This window comes from Aquila chrysaetos, chromosome 18, assembly GCF_900496995.4.
Source record: "Aquila chrysaetos chrysaetos chromosome 18, bAquChr1.4, whole genome shotgun sequence".
NCBI classification, from domain to species: domain Eukaryota; kingdom Metazoa; phylum Chordata; class Aves; order Accipitriformes; family Accipitridae; genus Aquila; species Aquila chrysaetos.
In genome coordinates, this window is record NC_044021.1 from 8,630,451 (window position 1) to 8,652,764 (window position 22,314).

Sequence of the window (22,314 nt, forward strand, 5' to 3'; positions counted from 1 at the left end):
AGTGCTCTAGATTAGAGATTAGGTCTTGACCCTGCAAAAATGCATACAGTTACTAAGACATATTAAAAAATAATAATAAAAAGTTTGGGTTTCATGGAGGTATTTGTATGTAAATGCTTGCAAGTTAAGGATAAAAATTGATTAAACCTTGATTTTTGTTCTTACATTCTGTTTCTCAGACAGGCTTTCTAATTCTCATTAATATTTTACCACATATATTTTTCTCCTGTCCTTCTTTACATAAATGCTAGTCAAAATCATGAGTAAAATTTTGTTAGGCAAAATGAATTTGCTCTTTTAACAGATAGCTTATGTCTGTGGAGAGACTTTTTTTTTTTTTTTGAGCTTTTAGGCTCATGGGCCTTTGCTAAACTCTGAACATTTTCTTTTAAAAATTATTTTAAAAAGCATTCATAGAGAAATCAGGGTAATTTTATAATCTCAAGTGGTAATTTGGTGTACTTTGAAAATACTAATGTTAGTTCATCATGTTCATGATTCATTTCTTCAATGTAGCCTCTGTCAAGGATCTTTGTAAGAGTGTGAAACAGTGCTTGCTTTTTTCATTTTTATTTCTTTTGCCCCATCCCTTTATAGCTCTCACTATAATCTGTGAATGCCCTTTTGTTATTTGATTCTATGTCTGGCACAGTAAAACTAGGCCATAAAGGGAAAATACCATAGGAAACAATGTGTACTTCTGGAAGACTGATGAATCATGGTTACATTTCTTTTTTAAATTTATATTTCACAGCCGATCTACACTAAAGCTTTGGAGTACCTTCCAGACTTGTTTTTGGTATATTAATTTATTTTACTTACTTTTTTCTCTATAGTCCTTTCCATTTTAAAATATTATTACTGTAATACCATTTAGTATTTAAAGAACTGGTCTCACAGCTAAATTTGAACCCAGGGTGCTTCTTTCTTATTCTGCAAAGCATTTTTGCCTGGACTTGAATATGATAGGTCTGAAACTGTTTTCTACTTTAGTCCAGCTCCATTACATTCAGATTACTTCATATTTCTGATGTGACATTAAATTCTTCTCTGTAATGGTGCTCATTATGAAAAAGATTTATACAAATATCTTTTTCAGTAACACTGTTTTTAATTTCAGTAATGCATTTGTCCCTAGATATGAATGGCAAAATCTTTATTTCAGTTTGCTTTATTGTCCCTGTTAAGGAAAAAAAAAAAGCATTTGGGAAATCATTACAAATAGCCAGACATTTGTCGTAACTGGGTGACCAACAGTAGGATTTCCATCACTTGTTCTCTTCTCAGAAGATTTAGAAGAGTTTTGGGGGAACGGGGATACTTTTAGACAAATATAGGGCATAACTGATACAGGGCTAGTTCTTAGGCAAAAGAGTTAGGAAACACAAAATTGAGGTTGTATATTGGTATTGATGACAATAATAACTAGATTCACAAAAGTTACTTCTTTTTTCTGCTGTGGATATATAAATGGAAAGAAAAATAATATTTTTTTAGATACTTAAGTCTGTTTCTACATTTAGTAGGTGCTGGAACATGACTGCTGTCTTCCTATTTCTATTTGGTCAGAGGTTTTTATGTGTTTTCCTCTGAAAAGTTTGAAAAAAGGGGTGCTCCAAATGAGCCCCAATCATATTGTCACAACTGTTTCTATTGGGAAATGTACACTGGAAACAATGATGTCATGCAGACCTTGCTTCAATTAAACTTCATTTTTTTCAGAAGCAGCTCTGAAAGTGAGATGCAGAAGTCAAAATGCATAGAAATACAGGGACTGATTAAGTTCTGTGAGTCTTATTACTAGGTACACTGGAAGAACACTGTCAAAATTCTGTAGAAATTTCCATATTTCCTGTTGCTCCCTTGATTAGGAAGTGAATTCCTGTCATCAAGGGTCATGAAAATCGAGTGAACACTCCCACCAACCAAGCCACAAAGTTAACAGCTCTCTTGATAAAGATAACTTTCTTGTCATATTTTACTTAGGAAAGCATAATTGCTATTTTTTTAAAGATTGTAGAAGGTAGAAGCATGCTGTTTGTGATATATATTCACTTTAGTTAAGGTAGAAATCATTATAAGATGCAAGTTAGTTGGATGGGTCCTGTATATCTGAAAGATAAGCAGAGCAGCTTGGATCCAGAAATTAGATATTTTAAACTTAGAGATAATTCAACCTTTACAATTTGTTCTAAGTTCTGTTTAGAATGGTTTCAAATTAACTTTTGGTGGGAGATCTCTACCATCAGAAATCTTTGATGGTTTTCTAAAGCAACAAGAATTAAGAGATCAGTGTCTGCCTTCTACCTTTCAGTTCCCATTGTAACTTTTGAATCCAGTTACAACCAAATTTCTCAAAGATGTAAAAGTCTTAGAATTAACTTCGTATAAGTTAGAAAGTTGTAAGATAAATAGAAGAGAGGCCCATATGTGACCTCAAGAGCAATGCCTGGTCTGTTACTTAGTGTCTCTTGATCAGGAAAGAAAATGTGGGTCCTGTGATAAAAATCAGTGAAAAAGGTGGTGGAAGAAATATGGGAAATATGAGTAGGAGGGACAAAGTCTCTGCAAAATGAGGAAGAGAACTATAGGTACATTTGTCATCTCTAGGAAACTAAGTTTCGTTATTTCATTTGCCCTTGGAACAGTTTGTTTATTATTAGGAAAAAAAGCATACTGGAGCTGCTCTGAAATGTGAAGTCTGTCACAATGAAGCTTTTATAAGACAGGTAACTTCCATTTCATGTGAATGATTTTTATGATCCTGGGTCTCCAACCAAGATTTTCAGCAGTGATTAGTGATGTTATTTTTTATTATTTTAATAGCCAATTCTAGATGCTCTAAAAGGACTAAATTTTCAGCAGTTACTAAACACAGCCTTTGAAATGTATGATTCTTTTTTAGGGAGAAGCAGGGTAGAGTAAAGTTAGAGGAAAGAGAAGATGACAGGTAGGACGTTTCTTCCTTTCAGTCATTGTCATGAGATAATTTATAGGATTGGTTACTGCCAAATGAACCATGTTCTGCTGTTATGTTCTTTCTACAGTTGTCTTGTTTAGCAATTAGGATTCTTTAATTGGTGAATTATTCCCAGGAGACATTGTTGTACATTATACTACCTACAGCTACACTTAACATTTATCTTTAAAATGTTTTCTTTCTGATTATCTATTTTTAATAGAAAGAATAAATAATTAAGTAGTTCTTAGACTGTCAGTTTAAGTACTTAATAGTGTAAGCTAAAAAGATATAATCTTGAAGTGGTGTTTGTAACATAAATAGGAAGGGAAAATAAATTACCTATGATTTCAAGAAGTAAAAAAAGAACAAAGGGCTGAAAACATACTGGGGTCATCATATCTGGTCACTTTATTATCAATCAGTCCATAAAGCTGCATAATACCTTTCATAAATCTCATCAAGAAAAAAAATGAAACCATATCAAAAGTACTACATCATTAAATGACATGCAGTACAAACAGTTAAAGTTTCTTCTTACGAGTACTGGAGGTCTAAGGTTCATACCTACTGTTTTCTAGTGCAGTGCTTTTGTGTCTATAACAATAAATAATGCGGTAGGTTGCTAAAAGATACTACTATGGTCCAGACTCACCTACTTAGCTTCTTTAAGTGTGATGACAAGGTCTCACAGAACTTCAGAAGGCTATTTCTGTAGCCTGTGTTTTGTATATAATTTATATTGTATTTCTGTATGTACTTAAAGGTTAATACAGAGAGAAGGGAAATACTGTATGAATAGGTATGAAGGGAAATGAACAAAAAGAAGAGAAGCTTAGATTGATCATGCTTTTATTGGCTATATAGTCTTTGATCGTAATTATGAAGAAGTCAAACTATTCCACATATATGCTGTTGAAGAAGTCATACTCATGAATGACATACTTAAAGAAGCTCTGAATATCTCAATTTTACTCCCACTCTGATGATTGTGCTTTAGTTTTCAAGTAATTTCATTTCTATCTGTCATTGTTGTACATTTGCTGAATGCGTGTGATGGGAATAAATGTACTTTCATCAACGAGCGGGTTTTCTAAACAGTTACTGGAGAAAAGGGTTCCTTGGAGGACAGCTTTGAAGAGAAGATTATGCCCTGAATACTCATCAGGCACATGTTTTGGCCAACCCAGGTGCAGGATGTGTGCTATTCTTAGGGGAATTATTACCTCTGTTCTTTCCTGTAGAAAAGGAACCTTAGAAAGGAAGCCATGTAGGATGTGCTGCGTGGAAAACTTTTCAACAAGAAGGTTTATAACTATGTACTAACTAGTCAGTCACCCATTTTGCCTCTAGAGGCACAGGAAACGGGTTGCTACCCATCCACCCAGGAAGGACAAAGTCAGCAGGGAAACTCTCACACTATATGAGGCCGTATTACCATTTTTTACAAAGTAGTATTGCAAGAGGAATTAATTCTGGGAAGGGCAGGATTTCTGCATGCATACCTGGGTTTTTCAGCCTCTCATAGTATCAACCAGCAAAGCCTGGACTTTGGGATAGGTATGAACCTTAGACCTCCAGTACTTTGGTTTCAAATTTCTTGCAATATTAAGGCACGTAGATAACAGCAGGCAAAGTCTGGTACTGTAGGATGGACAGGGCCACAGCCCTTAAAAGAAGATAGGTACCTGAGGAGGCTGAGCAAAGGCTACAGGCTAATTCACAACCTGAAAGATTTGTACAAGGCCAGGGACTGTGAACACTGAAAAAAGATTTGAACGCCTACAGCTCCTGAAGATTACATCCCTCATTTGGGGGTTTCCAATTGGAAGGTATAAGTGGTGTGCTATTCCTTTGCATTGGACACTGATCTTCTGGTGTATCGTTTTCATGATGCTGAAATAAATCAAGATGTAAGCTCTGAAATAAAAAAAATCAAAGGGCTTTAGTGATCTTTCAGATATTCTTTAGATTCCTATCAAAAGGTGGAAGAGCCAATACAAAAGTTCTAAACTGTCTTCCAGAGGGGTATCGTTCTTTCCACAAACAACCTCCCAATTTATGCTTCTAATTTTGCCTTTCTTTCTAAAAACTGTGTGAAGCCTTTCTTGTCCTTTCTGCCACATTCTTACATTTGTATGTTTGTAGACTTTGTTATTTAAGCCTTTTGGACGGAAAAATCTAACATAAAGAATCTGCAAAATTCAACTGTGAGCATCTTGAAAAATACTAATTTGTTTAAAGATTTCCATTTTACATATTAACCAGCTATTTTTTTCTGTCTATACTCTCTTTTTCGTAACTACTTCACTGATGAGTTCTGTAGTGTAGAGAATGTATATCTGATGGAAGCCTTTAAAAGCTACCACAGCGCACACAACAAATTAGTAAAGAATTACTTCGACTTCATTCTTGGAAAGCTGGAGTCTAAATATTCTTGAACTCTAATAAAATAATAGACTTTCTATATCTGGGAAATGTCTCAACATTTTAGTTTTAGATTGCTCTCACTAAATAACTAGAATTTGTGGGATTGTGCTTTGGTTGCTGTCCTCGTTTCAGCTGGGATAAAGTTAATTTTGTTCCAAGTAGCTGGTATAGTGTTACGTTTTGGATTTAGTATGAGAAGAACGTTGTTAACACACTGATGTTTTCAGTTGTTGCTAAGCAGTGTTTAGACTAAGTCAAGGATTTTTCAGCTTCTCTTGCCCAGCCAGCAAGAAGGCTGGAGGGGTACAAGAAGTTGGGAGGGGACACAGCCAGGACAGCTGACCCAAACTGGCCAAAGGGGTATTCCATACCATGGGACATCATGTCTAGTATATAAACTGGGGGCAGGGGGGACAGATTGCTGCTCGGTGACTAACTGGACATTGGTCAGTGAATGGTGAGCAATTGCATTGTGCATTACTTGTTTTGTATCTTCCAATTATTTTATTATTATTATTGTAATTTTAAAATTATTATCATTATTATTGTTATTATTATTTTCTTATTTTTTGTCCTGTTAAACTGTCTTTATCTCAATCCACGAGTTTTAGTGTTTTTCAGTTCTCTCCCCCATTCCACTGGGTGAGAGGGGAGTGAGTGAGTGGCTGTGTGGTGCTTAGTTGCTGGCTGGGGTTAAACCATGACAATTCCTTTTATTTTTTTCTCATTCATTGTACTCCATGAGTCTTTTTTTTTTTTTTTTTCCAAATGCCTGCTTTTTTTTTTTTTTTTCCTCAAAATATATTCTATCATACTACTTCTTCAGAAAAAGAAGTTAGTGCTGCATTGGAGACTGGACAAAATGTTACAGTATTTTATTATTATTATTATGAATAAAACATGCATACTTTTAAAGGAAATTATTTTAAAATTAATAACCTAAGTGATCTTGTAGTACAAATATTCAACATCTGTAAGGATGCTATATAGCTCTTCTTTATTACACATAATCACTGACATCTCTCTGCTGTGCCTTACAGTCTGCATTGTAACAGCTTATTCTATAGTCAGGGAAGTATTTAATACTCTTCCATCTTATAAACATGTTCTATATATCTTATTAAAATGCAGCAACCATTACAGAAATGTTGTATATATCTTATTAATATTACAATAACCATTAGAAAGATGATCTATATATCTTATTAATATAGCAATAATCATTACACAATTTTAATATTAATAAAAGTGTATAAAGATGTCATTATAAAATAGACCCCTAGTACACAGTACAATTATTGTAATGTTAAAGTAAAAAGAAAATATTGGTCAATAAATACAGCAGACATACATTTTTATGTAATGTGAAGAATAGTGTGAAAGAATTCCTACTATCCAACAAAAATCAAAAGCTGTATAAAGATGCATGCTATGCTTAGGTAAATATACTTCACGTCTAGATTGATTGATCAAGGACAATATTTCATAGAATCATGGAATTGTTCAGGTTGGAAAAGACCTTTAAGGTCATCAAGTGCAACTGTTAACACTGCCAGGTCCACCACTAAACCATGTCCCTAAGCGCCACGACTACACATCTTTTAAACACCTCCAGGGATGGTGACTCAACCACTTCCCTGGGCAGCCTGTTCCAGTGCTTCATAACACTTTCAATGAAGAAATTTTTCCTGATATCCAGTCTAAACCTCCCCTGATGCAACTTGAGGCTGTTTCCTCTCCTCCTATCGCTTGTTACTTGGGAGAAGAGACCGACCCCCACCTTGCTACAACCTCCTTTCAGGTAGTTGTAGAGAGCGATAAGGTCTCCCCTCAGCCTCTTTTTCTCCAGGCTAAACAACCCCAGTTGTCTCAGCCGCTCCTCGTAAGACTTGTGCTCCAGACCCTTCACCAGCTTGGTTGCCCTTCTCTGGACACGTTCCAGCACCTCAGTGTCTTTCTCATAGTGAGGGGCCCAAAACTGAGCACGGTAGTCGAGGTGTGGCCTCACCAGTGCCGAGTACAGGGGGACAATCACTTCCCTGCTCCTGCTGGCCACCCTGTTTCTGACACAAGCCAGGATGCCGTTGGCCTTCTTGGCCACCTGGGCACACTGCTGGCTCATGTTCAGCCGGCTGTTGACCAGCACCCCCAGGTCCTTTTCTGCCAGGCACCTTTCCAGCTGCTCTTCCCCAAGCCTGTAGCGTTGCATGGGGTTGTTGTGACCCAAGTGCAGGACCCGGCACTTGGCCTTGTTGAACCTCATACAATTGGCCTCAGCCCATCGACTCAGCCTGTCCAGATCCCTCTGTAGAGCCTTCCTACCCTCAAGCAGATCAACGTTCCTGTCCAGCCTGGTGTCATTTGCAAACTTGCTGAGGTTACACTCGATCCCCTCATCCAGATCATTGATAAAGATATTAAACAGAACTGGCCCCAATACTGAGCCCTGGGGAACACCACTTGTGGCCGGCAGCCAACTGGATTTAACTCCATTCATCACAACTCATTTCCCTAGCTATTTAATGGATTGTAGTTGTTATTGCCAGGCTGTATAATTCTTCCCATTAATTCCTCTTAACTGGAATGTGCGTTAACGCTCAGAATCTTTGAGCAGCTACAAATAATTGTCTTTTAAAAATAAGGGGAGTGGGAAGAAAATCTTATAGGAAAATGTCACCCCTTCCCACCAAATTCTGATTTTATGACATTGTAAGTCTATGACAATATTGTGCTAATGAAAATTTTAAAATTTTATGTATGCTTTCTATCTAATGTATAAACCCTTTTTACTTGGAAATTAAACCAGGAATTTTCTGCAAGCAGTAGAACTACCGAAACAATTTTTCTGGTGGATTTGAGTGTTCAAGGTATAGAGCTCTCTGGATTCACTGATGTTTTTTCTGCATATTGGAGAATAAATATGTATGTATTTTTCTTTTCTACCTGGATATTTATTTTCATGAAGGCTGTAGAAACAATATCTTTTGAAACAATTTGCATTCTGCAGATGTAGTAGAAATTGGGCAGCTGAATTGCAAGTCACTAGTGGGGGATTTACATACAACAGTGTATTTAGTTTGCGTGGCAAGGTTTTGGTAGCAGGGGGGCTACAGGCATGGCTTCTGTGAGAAGCTGCTAGAAGCTTCCCCTGTGTCTGACAGAGCCAATGCCAGCCAGCCGCTGTTGGCCAAGGCTGAGCCCATCAATGATGGTGGTAGTGCCTCTGGGAGAACATGTCTAAGAAGGGGAAAAAGTTGCTGTACAATGGGGCAAATGCAGCTGGAGACAGGAGTGAGAACATGAGAGAAAAAAACTCTCCAGACCCCCAGGTCAGTGCAGAAGGATGAGGAGGTGCTCCAGGCGCGGGAGCAGAGATTCCCCTGCAGCCCGTGGGGAAGACCATGGTGAGGCAGGCTGTCCCCCTGCAGCCCAGGGAGGTCCACGGGGGAGCAGATCTCCACCTGCAGCCCGGGGAGGACCCCACGCCGGAGCAGGGGGATGCCTGAAGGAGGCTGTGACCCCATGGGAAGCCTGTGCTGGATCAGGCTCCTGGCAGGACCTGTGGCCCCGTGAAGATCGGAGCCCACGCTGGAGCAGGTTTTCTGGCAGGACTTGTGTTCCCACAGGGGACCCATGCTGGAGCAGTCTGTGCCTGAAGGACTGCAGCCCATGGGAGGGACCCACGCTGAAGCAGTTTGTGAAGAACTGCAGCCTGTGGGAAGAACTCACATTGGAGAAGTTTGTGGAGGACTGTCTCCCGTGGGAGGGACCCCATGCTGGAGCAGGGGAAGAGTGTGAGGAGTCCTGCTCCTGAAGAGGAAGGAGCAGCAGAGACAATGTGTGATGAACTGACCGCAACCCCCATTCCCCGTCCCCCTTTGCCGCTGGTGGGGAGGAGGTAGAGAAAATCGAGAGTGGAGTTGAGCCCAGGAAGAAGGGAGGGGTGGGGGAAAGGTGTTAACTTTTAGTTTTATTTCTCTTTGCCCTACTCTGATTTTGATTGGTAATAGATTAAATGCATTTTCCCCAACTCGAGCCTGTGTTGCCCGTGACAGTAATTGGTGAGTCATCTTTCCCTGTCCTCACCTCGATGCACGAACCTTTCATTGTATTTTCTCTTCCCTGTCCAGCTGAGGAGGGGAGTGATAGAACAGCTTTGGTGGGCATCTGACATCAGCCTGGGTCAACCCACCATGAACAGCTTTGCTTCTATGTCTATATACGTGTGTATGTGTGTATATGTGTACATATATAAACACCTTGTTTTCTTACAAAATCAGGCTATAGCCAGTAATAACAAAAAAATGAAATGCTGATTAATGCATTCTTAGGACTTTGCAAACTATATTAGTTCTGTTTTTCCCACTTTCTTGCAGAGACATGCACTTAGACATACAATATAAGAAAATACTTATTATTTCAAGAAGATGTATTCAAAAAACAATGTAAATCAATTAACTGATGTATGAAATCCTGCAAATATGTATGCATGTTTATGTTTATTCTCACTCAGTAGACAATTAACCTAAATCTCTGATTCTTCAAGCATACAATTTCTGTGTGCATACACCCTAGCTATACTAACCTAAATAATCTCATTTTTTCAAGTGACTCTTAATTCCTTCATAGTTAAGCACTAGTTTCTGAAACATGAGAGGTTGCAGCCTGCATAAAAGTTTCATTGGAATTATTTGCTTGCCAATTTTCAGTACATGCTGTACCTTGTTAATTAGCAGACTGGAACATTTTGTAAACACTAAGCTACAAATTCTATGGTAATATTAAAAATTAGAGTTTGTTTGCATGTATCAAAAATATTACAGTTTAAAACCTATAGTTTAAAGTATTAAAATAAAATTCTTAGTTCATAAGATGTCTGAAATACTTGCAAATGAGTTCCAGAAAGGATTTTAGATTTCAAAAAGATCAGCAAGAACTATGTTCTTTTTATTTTTCCTGCCACATTTTTTAATTCCCCTTAACTGGAATTTTGAGTGTCCTTGAAATGAAAATTCAAATCTTAAGCAATTCTATGCGTAGGAACGTTAGCCTGCTGGTCACGTTTTCTTTTGTTTTTATCCTATATTTCTCTTTCAACAGCTTTTTCTTGAAAATAAAAAACAAAAACAAAATCCCCAAACCAAACTTCTTTTACTACTTCTTAAAAGATATCAGTACTGTGACCTATTTAATTTGGTGACCTATCTTCAGTACTGGGATAATAAATTGTTTGCTCAATGAGAATGAAAAAAATCGGTAATTGTAATAGCTTATATTGCATTTTTCACATACAGATCTTGTCTTTATTTACATAGTATCCTTAGTTTTATGGGATCCATTTTACCAGGAATAAATAATCCACTCTGAATTCAGGTTTTGTAGATTACAGTGCAGAATCATCTTTACCATAAATTGTTTTGCTTGGGGAATATGTATCATATTTCTTTCTAGACAATGAAGGCTACATATTAGTATGGAAAACTGTTGAATACTGATCTTTGGCAAAGGTACTGCTTTGTTTCATTGCTGTACTTTTCTTCAAAAATATGGTTTTAATTTATAGATAAATTACAAAGGAAATTATGCATCTGTAATAAAAAGGCAGATAATTTGCAATGAATAGTGAGAGTCAGTAATTATATTAAAGATTCCAACAGTGTTATATGCGATTTAATAGCTCTCCATGTTATAGACAATAATAGCTGGAAAAGAGGTGGCATTTTCAATAGACTGAAGCTGTCATCAGAAGTAATTACTGCATGATTGTAAATAGAACACTACAAATTCAGTAAGTACACAAACTCCTAGAGTCTGCGATTAGATATACTTACTTATATGGTCCCTTAGAATTTCATTTTTACATTAACTTTTGGTAGCACATAGTTATACACCTATAACAATAAACTAATATTCATTGGGGATGCCAAAAATATACAAGTCTCAGCAGACAACTATTACAAGTAATATCTTAGTATAAGAAAACTGTATAGTATGTATCCTTCTTTAAAATGTTTTACAATACTTCATAAAATAATAATCCATTTTAATATTTTTAACTTCTAACTTACGTGCAATGACTTCATAGAATCATAAAATAGTTTGGGTTGGAAGGGACCTTTTAAGGTCATCTAGTCCAACCCCCCTGCAATGAGCAGGGACATCTTCAAACAGATTAGGTTGTTCAGAGCCCCATCCAACCTGACCTTCAATGTTTCCAGGGATGGGGCATCTACCACCTCTCTGGGCAACCTGTGTCAGTGTTTCACCACCCTTATCATAAAAAAATTTCTTCCTTATACCTAGTCTAAATCTACCCTCTTTTAGTTTAAAACCATTACACTTTGTCCTATTGAAACAGGTCCTGCTAAAAAGTCTGTCCCCATCTTTCTTATAAGCCCCCTTTAAGTACTGGAAGGCCACAATAAAATATCCCCGGAGCCTTCTCTTCTCCAGGCTGAAGAACCCCAACTCTCTCAGCCTGTCTTCATAGGATAAGTGTTCCATCCATCTGATCATTTTCGAGGCCCTCCTCTGGACCCCCTCCAACAGGTCCATGTCTTTCCTGTGCTGAGGACCCCAGAGCTGAACACAGTCTCCAGGTGGGGTCTCACAAGAGCAGAGTAGAGGGGCAGAATCGCCTTCCTCGACCTGCTGGTTACACTTCTTTTGGTGCAGCCCAGGATACAGTTGGCTTTCTGGCACAGCTTTGAACCTTTCCCATGGATCCTATCTGGATACCAGGAAGAAGAGCTCAGCACCTCCCTCTCCCCTTCCCCTCCTCAGGAAGCTGTAGAGAGCAGTGTGGTCACCCCTCAGCCTCATTTTGTCCAAACTAGACAAACCCAAAGTCTCTAGTAGAGAGGAGCACTCTCACTGGCCACAAATTTTGTTGATTGGTGCATTTTTTATGGATAATGTGCATAGTTCACCAGTTTGGGTAGCCCCCTGGTGCTGCTTAGCCAAGAGCCAAGATAACAGGTAACCTTTTTGAAGCAGTAACTTTGGCCGTGGACAACCTGTCCTCTAGAAAATGGCTGCTGAGAAGACTTTGGCACTTGTTGAGATATCACATAACTAGCATAACTTCAGTAGCTGCTGTACATCCAAGACCTGCTGTACAGGCAATGCCAGGTTATTTTGCATATGGACAGTCAAGTCAAAGAATCGCTTCCATGTGAAGTTTTGGGACATACATGGAAGAGATGAGAAGTGGAGAAGCATATCCCACACAGAGGAAGAGTAAGTAATATTTTGGCCTGATTTCACATTTCATACTTATAGGTCGACAGAATATAAAGATGTGTTGAAAAGTACTTTCAGGTAACTGAGAGCTACTTGTTAGTACTGGGGAGATTGAGTCAGTGAATGTTTGATTTTTGATCTAAAATATTAATTTTGTAATAATACTAAGGAAACTGTAATCTTCCCACTCACATATACTAATATTCTGACATTTTCAAGCTATATTAAATATATTTTTAGCAGACAAGGAATAGTAGGGACTCTATGAATGGATAGTTGCAGAAACTGCCCTAGAAGATAATAAATGAATCTAATTTTAAAGAGATGCTGAGATGATCCTAAGTAAGGTATAAGCTTAGCCTACTTTTTCTCTCACATTTTACTTAGAATGCTTTGTGCTACCTAATCAACTGATATTAATCATTCAGGTACCATGAAATACGTACAAGCCCTAGGGGCAGTACTGTTACATTTATCTTATTGTGACAGAACTGGTGCAGAACTGCCTTAAGATATCTGTATTCCTACAGTGTGTATAATGTCACCTGGAGCTACCCCATGAATGTGTGGCAGACTAATCAATTCTGTAAGCTTGCTCCTTCTCTACTAGCTGATGTAGAGTGTAGAATGGAGGCAGGAAAAGAGGAGAAATTATGACCTTAAGTCTAAAGGAAATGTCTCTGGAAGGGTGGAAAAATAGGAAGAACTCTTCCATTGGTGTTGGGACTGTCATATTTATACCCTGTCTCATAAATGAAAAACTAGTGGCTTTTCTTTGTTGCCTTTTTTTTTTTTTAATGCGAAACTTACACTGATCATCAAGCTGCTCCTGTAATTAATTGTTATCTTTTAGTTTCTCCACTTGATGTCTTTTTGTGAAGAACATTTGAGAGGGGTTATATTTGCTCAGTGAGATTGTTAGCAAAAGGTTTTCACTACCTGAATAATCCATTTAGTACCTTAATGCATTTTATTTTGAGACTCTTTTCCTCCCTATATATTAAATGGGCCAAAGCGTATGAAATCCACTCCTGAACTACGGTGTATCAAAATGGACAACCTAGCTTGAAATAATGTGCATGAAAACTTAATTTTTAGTGGTGTTTTGGTATTTGACTTGCTTGTCTTCTTCATTCAATCATTATTCAGAACTACAACATGCAAGTATGTGGTATTTCCTAGGCTTTTGCTGGACTAAAAACTGCAGTCTTGTTCATACCAATTCTAGGTCAATTTTATTCTGTTTAGATCCTGTCAAAATATTATGTGATGTGATCTTCGTGGGGTAGAACAGTGTTCTGACCCATTCTGAGGGTTGTATGTATATAGTCAATTCTTCTAGTATGATTTGTTGTTCCTAAATGTGTTTGTTGATAGACACACAGGTATTTGAATAAATTTGCCACCTTTTTCAATTCTCAATACCATTGGAAAACTGAAGATGGATTAATCTGGACCTTGGTTTTAACATTCTTTGTCCTTCTAAATGGGGCTGGAAAATCAGACGTCAAATACTTTAAGTACTTTACTTTGTTCTGTAACACTCCTTCTCTCGTTTATTTATTTGTTTTGTTGGTCAGAATAATGTGCACATATTGCAGTGAATTAGGAGTCAACAGAGATCTTCAGACTGCTAGTGACTGCTAAAACAAACCTATGCATCTTCTATTTTTTTTTTAAATTCTAGAAATTGCTTTGTACAGTGATAGAAAAATCTTGGTGAAGAAGAAAATTCAGGACCTAGTTCACAAGAAGAAAACTCAAGTAGAAAGAATTCAAAGGAGTTGACTTCTCTTGCAACAGGTTTATACTACTGTTTTTTATTAGCTTCAGCAGAATTAATCCTGATACACAGTAATGTAAGGGTAAGCAATATCACATCCTAAGTCTTTAGATATCATTTCAAAGAACAGCCTCATAAAGATATACTCTGGCACGCTTAGCTTCAAGCAATTAAAGAATTGGAAACTAAAGTCTCAAATTGCTAAAAAGATTGCATGTATTTAAAAGGGAAATTAAAATTAATTCTCACTCAACTGATGTGTATCAATAAGATGAAAATTGAAAGCCTTTTGGCTTTCAATTTGTTCTAATTAGATATATTGTTCATACTAAGATTATTGCTTCAAGGAAATATTTAGATGCTGCTAATTTTAAACTACTGGATTTAAGTGAAAACCTGGAGGTTTTTTGCCATGTAGTAATCTCATGGCTGTTCTTGGATCTACACTGCATAGAAAGGAGTGCTGTTGTTTAGTGAAGACCTGCAGTCAGTGGAGCTGAAAGGAAAGGGTATTAGACCAGAAAAAGTAGCCTCTAAAGGAATTGTGCCATCAACACAGAAGGCATAAATATTATATATAGAAGAGTATTTGAATTTATCTTATAAATGTACATATACAAACATATATAAAAAAGATATTTTATTCATACATACATATAAAAACAGAGTTTAAAAATAAAGTATAGCTGTTCATTACATGATAATTAAAATAAACTGTGTTCCAAGCTAACACATGCTACTTTTCTACATATCAAAATGAGAGATGTCCCTACCAGATTTACAAGGGTTAATGACTGTTTTCTAATGCTTGATGCAGATACATTAATCATCCAAAAACTTCTCCAACCTCTTCTGGTGGATCCTGGACTAAGTCAAAGCATCCTAATCATGTCTGCCACCTTCTATGCTGTCATTTCAATTCACCCAGTTTCTTTGTGCTTAAACATTTTCTGCAAATTTTTGTCCTATCTACATTTGGAGAGAAAAATGAAATACTCAAAATGATGAAAAACATACAGCAAGCTCATGACTCATTTTAAGATTCTTCTTCCTGAGAAGCCAGCTTCTCCTGCAAGTGAGTCACCTTCTATTACACATATCTCAAATATTTACTAGATAATTGTGGATTGCATTACAACTTATGCTGAACTACTAGGTCAGATCCTGAGTTCATCTGAGCAATCTTAATATGACTGTTCTCAGATACAAGCTTGCTGCTACCAAAGATTCCCTCTGACAGAAGCAAAACATGTTCTTCTGTTGTTTCCTTTGCAATTGCTCTATTGATCTTCTGATCTTTTTCTGATCTAATTAGGAAAAAAAAAAAGTTTCTGCTGGGTTGCTGAGATGAATTTATTTGCCTTTTGGTTAATACCTCAACAGACAGTTTAAGAAGTGCCAGAGTTGGCACATAGGAGATGGCAGAATGTTGCAGAAATTCAGGAGATGCACAGGAGACCCTTGCGAAGAATAAACCCTCTAGTTTTGGTGTCAGCAAGCTATTAAATTGACCCATCTGTATTGTTTAGCCATGTCCCTGTTTCCTAAGCAGTGAATTCAATACTGTTATATAAATAAGCTTTTGTAGTGTGGTTCAGGCTTCTTGTTTGTTCTACCTGAGTTTAAAAGCTCTTGTAAATACAGCTCTGACTTCGTCAGACAAAAGAACCCCACCCACCAACTAATTCAGTACTTTGCCTTTCTGTCTTGATAACATATGAAGATATTTAAATTCACATCTTGCCTAAGTTCATTATCACTATCATTCTCCTGAAAGGTTAATGTCTCCACAAACTCATTTGGATTCATTTAGCACAAAAAAAAGCATTTTCACCTCCAGCTGTGCAATGATATTGCACCATAATGTACTTCAAATTATGGGGTCTATGTTGGAAAAAACCAAAAACAACCCAACAAAGAAAAACTCATTTTCATTGTTTTCCGGAGTTCTGATTTCCATTTGTGTCTGCCCATCTCATCCAGAGTGAGACTAAAAGCAGAAGTGTTGAGGAAGGAGGCTGCAGTGAAGGACAAAGAGGAGCAGAAGCTAGTCCTGTTCAAAGTCCAAACAAGAGTATACTCGCGGAGTTCCAGATCTTGGGTAATCTTGGGTAGTAATAGTGTTTAAATAAAAGCTGTGGTAAAGTATTTAAGAGAATACTTTGACTGCACGTGGGATCTAGAACTGTTTGTTCTAACCCACCAACTTAAGCAGCAAAGACACTCTTGGTCCAGTTATTCATTTGTAGCTCCAGCTGTCTGTATTCAAACAGATATGACAAAGAATGTTTCAAAACAATTGTGTTCATCACTAATCATATACAACTGCCTGATGCAGTTGGTTACTGCAAAAATCAATTATGTTTGTTAGCTTCTATTTATCTAATTGTGCTGTTAACAGACAGTTAACTAAATCCAAATTGTGATTTTTTAGACAGAGGTGATTGTATATGGAGACAAAATGGAAAAGACAAAATGCTGCTTGCATGCCTGGCCAAATTCAGAGGTAGGCATTTTCCAAAAGTAAGCAGGAAAGCTGAGATAGTTAACAACAGAAGGAATGTATAATGAGCTGAGAAAATTCACAGGGCATGACTAGTCAGGATTGTCTCTAGGAGCCTTGAGTAAGATGTTGTCAGCTGAAAATGAGCTAAGACAATTCTGAGACCTGATCCCTGAAGAGATACTAAAGAAGGTTGCAAGTATAGTTCTATCCCTCTCTGCTTAAGTGTTGCTCACACTTGGAAAAGCAGGATGGTGTGAAAATAAGGGTTGGAGAGATAAGACTCACACATGGAACCTGAACAGATTGAAGACAACCAAGTTAGACTTGGTCAGTTTAATTACTGAGTTACCTATGTTTCATATTCATATAAGATGTATTTGTATCAAGAGTGATCAATGACTCTTTATTGAGTAAAAAACCAAGAGCAGTCAAGAAAGATGGAGCATTTTGAGTTGTAAACAAAACTGAAGTCTTGTTTAACTAGAGCACAAAGGCTTCCAAATATCTATTCCAAACACTGGCAACTAGCAATGTTGCAACATATATTTGGGTTGGTTTACATTAAAAAACAGTCTACAGTTTAGTGTCTGAGAACATATATTTTATGCATAAATAATAATAAACCAATTTTCACATTCCTGGCTGGAAATGCTATTCCACTCCCTGCCCCCCCCCCCCCCCCCCCCCCCCCACCAAAAAAAAAACAAACCACAAAAACAAACCCAAACCTAGCAACAAAAAAACCTTGAACCCCACCCAATGGCAGATGTGCATGTGTGGCCTCTGGTCACCAAGATTCCTTGTCCATCTGTTTGTGTGGCATTGTGTTTAATCACAAGTTAAACAAAGCCTTCCACAAGAGTATTGTGATTTGGCAAAAATGAGTTTGGAAGAAACATTTCGTGTTAACATTTCGTATATTCCTTTATGCTAGCATTGTATGTTAGTAGATTCCTCTGGCATTTGATCACATCTGTTCAGTTCTTAGCCAAAATCTATTCAAGAACCAAGAGAAAAGGAAAACAGTTTATGGACAGTCAAGCCTTGCACAACAGCATGCATAACAGTGGGTGTTTGAGAAAGTCAGAGTTCAGGTTTTGACTTTAATAGAGGAGAACTCCTCCCTCACAAGATGATGCCATTCACTTTATAGTGCAAATCCTCACACATTGCCAGGAAAAAAAGAACTGTGAAAAATCTGAGAGATAACTAATTAGCATGAAAGTAAGGAGCAGTTCATAATGTATAACATCTGCAGAAATAAGGTGTGAAACACCTTTTCAAAAGGGTTAAAGGAAATAAGGATCGGTGCTTTTCAGAGAAATCTCCCAGCTATTTTTCCTCTACTACTTAGAATTTTACCAACAAAGGATATTTAAAGAAAAAAAATCGCAAGTGTTTATCTGGAAAAAGCATGCCAAGATTTCATTCTTCCCTGTTAAAATCCAAACCAACTTCATTGAAATGTACTTACTCTCCTTCAAAATTTGCATGGAGGAAAATGACATCAGTTTCACTGCTATAAATGTTATGATGGCAGAAGCTGAATTGGCTAAATCAGGTGTTCTATTGCCATGTTTTAAAAAGCATTTTATGAAAGATGAGATGCTATACAAAATTACATTTTGTCTCGGCCTGAAAAATATGTGTTCCACAGCCTTCTGCAACAGCTGATCTAGCTTCCTTCGAGAAATTGTATGGCCTTCCTTTAAGACTGTGAATGCCATGATAAAGAATGTCTTACATTTAATGAGAAAAGGGGTAAGGCTTCAGGAAAACTTTGAACACCATTGTATTTTTATATCTTGGTATTTGAAAAAACAGTACATGTCCTTTATACAGTAAGTGAACCTTCCTAACAGTTTTACATGGAAAGAGTGAATAGTCATAGCCTCAGGCATCAGACATAGGATTTGACTAAGAATGTCTCTCAGACTCTTGAGCAGGATGCCATTACCAGCTGAAAAAGAGCTAAAACAATTCTGAGACTTCAACGCAGAAGAGATGCTAAAGAGAGTCGTAATTTATTGCTATACTTGCAGTCTATGTAAAATGTATTGAGAGGTTCTTAATAGAATTTCACTGAGATGCAGTATGGAGGTGGGACATGAGACCTTTTGCTATGAAGATAATGTTATTTAAATATGAAGTAAAAAAAAATTTTTAGAAAAGAACATTCTTGCAGATAATTGATTAGTATGCAAAATCACTTAATAAACATCTGAAGTTTGTCCTTTTTCTAATTCTTCCAAGTATTTTATGAATTGCATTGATAATGATACTATAGAACATCTGGTACTTGAATATAATTTAACTAAAAGACTTAAAACAATACAGTTGAAACAACAATTATTCTAGCAATCTAATCTTTCATGTGGAATCAATTAATGCCATCATTATGTGACTGAGCCCAAAATATTAAGGTGAAAGCAGTTTGGCAGCATTGTTTCATAATATGCCTCTGCTTAAGATGTCAGTCCAGTTGAAAAAAAAAAAAAAAGTTTAGGCTAGTAAGGGGGATGAAATATCCACAGATCAAAATAGGAGGATTTGAAGCCCATTAAAAAGAATTTTTGGTTTCCAAATATAGCGTTAGATTATGTTGTGATTTTACTTCTTTTCTTTGCTTGGTTTCATCAATTGGCACATCAATTATACTGAAAAGGTCTAGAAATGTTTCACCATGTCCTGATTTGTTATGCTAAAGCAAAAACTCACTAAGCTAATAAAAAGTACAATAAGGGTGCTTGGATAAGCTAATATAAACTTTTTTTTTTTTTTTTTTTTGCCTTGGTGTAACCCATTCTTTTCCCACTTGAAAGAATGCTGAAGTAAAATGTTATGATTGGGAAGTTGCTCACTTGGCAATGAGAATTAATTTTCAATGGTTAATTTTGTATTTGTAAAACAATTTTGTCTGGAGAAGAGATCTCAGGTGTTCTAATTCAAAGTTCCCGTGCCATTTCCTTTACATCTATTAGTGGTTTAATAGTAGGTGTGATTTGTGTAGTCACAAAACTTTATGACACGTTTCTTGAGCTACTCCACCTTTGTGAAATTGATACCTTTAATGATATGCTGAAATGTGAACTCGATATGCTTTAATAGAAAGAGCTAATCAGAGCTGTCCCTATCAGAGAGAGCTGATATACCCATATTGTGGAAATGTTATGACATATACTAGAACTTCTGAAATAATTTCTTAGATTCCTGTACACTTTTATAATGTGTTTTGCTAGAATGTCATATGAAGTTAACATGGGAGTCAGGAGTTCAGTTTGATACAAGTTCTTGGCAATGTCATTAGTAGCTAACATTTAAGCAACTTTGGTTTTTTTCATTTTGTAAAAATAACGTTGTTGCTTGCTGAATATTTGGCTTTCTATTTAAGTATACTTGAGAAAATATAACTGAAATATGCTGATCTGCATATTTAGCAAAACAGATGATATCTTGCACAGACATTAGAAATTAGACAATAGAAATTCAGGGCTTCTCACTGAAAGGCAGAAATATTTGGGCATATAGAATGTACTGTAGACAGTTGTATCTTGAATCTCTCCTTAGTGGCCTAGGTGATATGTTTGAAATGCATACATTTTAGGAAGAGCACTAACAAAGGAGGTGACAAAATGAACGATGTTTGTATAATTCTTGCCATCCTTCATAAGTCTTATGGTTCAGATAACAGCAACCTGTAACCAAATATATTAAAATCAATTAATAAATGTGGTGTGGTATTAATATATACATCTGATTCTCAAAGAAATTATGAAATACTAACAGTAATGTTTTCCCTGAAATATAGTAATGCCAGACAGAGATAGGGGTCATCTTCAGTAACAGTAATGCCAGGCAGAGGTACAGGTAATCTTCAATCTTAATCAGTTTTCTGGCAGTAATAAGTAAAAACCCGCTATACTGCTTCTGGTTGTTTTTATGAATCAGAGCAGGATCATAGACTTTGGAGTTCTATTGTCTTTTCCCTAATCTTGTTTTTCTCCTTATCCATCTGGGATAGATGCCATTAAAGTAAATTATTGGTGCTTATCTTCCAAATTACACTAGGATATAGTAGTAGAATCTACTACAACTTCTTCTCAAACTCAATCCCCCTCATGCCCAGAGCACAGATTGGCTTCTGATCATCTCTGCTGAAGAAGAGAGTTAAAAAATCCACAGTCCACTGTTTTTCTTTTTATAACTTTGTGACCATTCTGTATAGAGGAACAAATGAGGGAACGATAGACTTTCCAAATTAATGAACAAGTTGATTTTTACCTTGTACATACTTGTTTCTCAGAAACAAAATATTTAAAGAGCAGGTTTTATTTATTTTTATGCTTTTATCTTTGCATGTTCTCTCTACTTCCTTGATTGTGCATGACAAAACCCACTATAGTTATGAAAGAGATGAAAAACTCAGAAATCATAAAGTAGATCGTCCTGATTAACTCAAATTGCTGCTGAAATTACATGAAAGTTGTCTCATGATATATTGAACTCCTTTACCAGACTTAGGGCTCTACTTTCTTTAACATCAGCAGTGGACTATCAAGGCACCAAGAGGGACTAGGGCCTAAAAACATTCAATTAGGCTGTGAGTGACTCTCTTGTGGTTATCAGAACTGAACTGAACCTCTCAACTGTTTGAGGTATATCCACCCTTAACATGGAAGAAATAAAACCAAACGGATGATAGGAAGAAACATCTGCCATCTTTGCAAGTAATACAGCAATATTTTATTGTTATATAATTTTAATACTTTGTCCTGTAATAACACTGCACAAAAATCAATGAAACTCATTGTTCAGCTTGCAGTATTTTATAAATAAGAATGAATTTATATTTAAACTCCAGTTGCAGCATGAATTGATGTTCATTCATTTCACAGCATTTGGGTGCTAGGCAAAAACTAGAGAGCTCCTCTCTCTTGTATGACATTTTCCTTTTAAACATGAATTGCTTTTCCCTTAATACCTTATGTAAGATAATTGTTTGTGCATTAAATGGCTTAGAAATTTATAAATAGCTGACAGTGACCAGGAGGAGTTATTTTCAGTGGGCTTACACAGACTGTATCTGCACATATAAATGTTGATGACTATTGCTTTTACTTATATTAATTAAATTAATGGATGTAATCATAGAAATGTTTTGTTTTCATTGAAATGGACAGACATGACAAATAGCTACAGAGTTGAAACTTAACTATTCAGACTGTGTATTTCCTTGTTAGCTCTGTGGGTTGTTTTTTTTTCTTACAAACAACTTTGAGGAAGGTTTCTCCTGATCGTCCTGTTACAGGTCTTCAAAGTTACTCTCAAATCTGGTTTTAGGCATCTTCAGTAAAACTTACTGCAATTCATGTTAGTAGTGTTAAAGTGTACTTG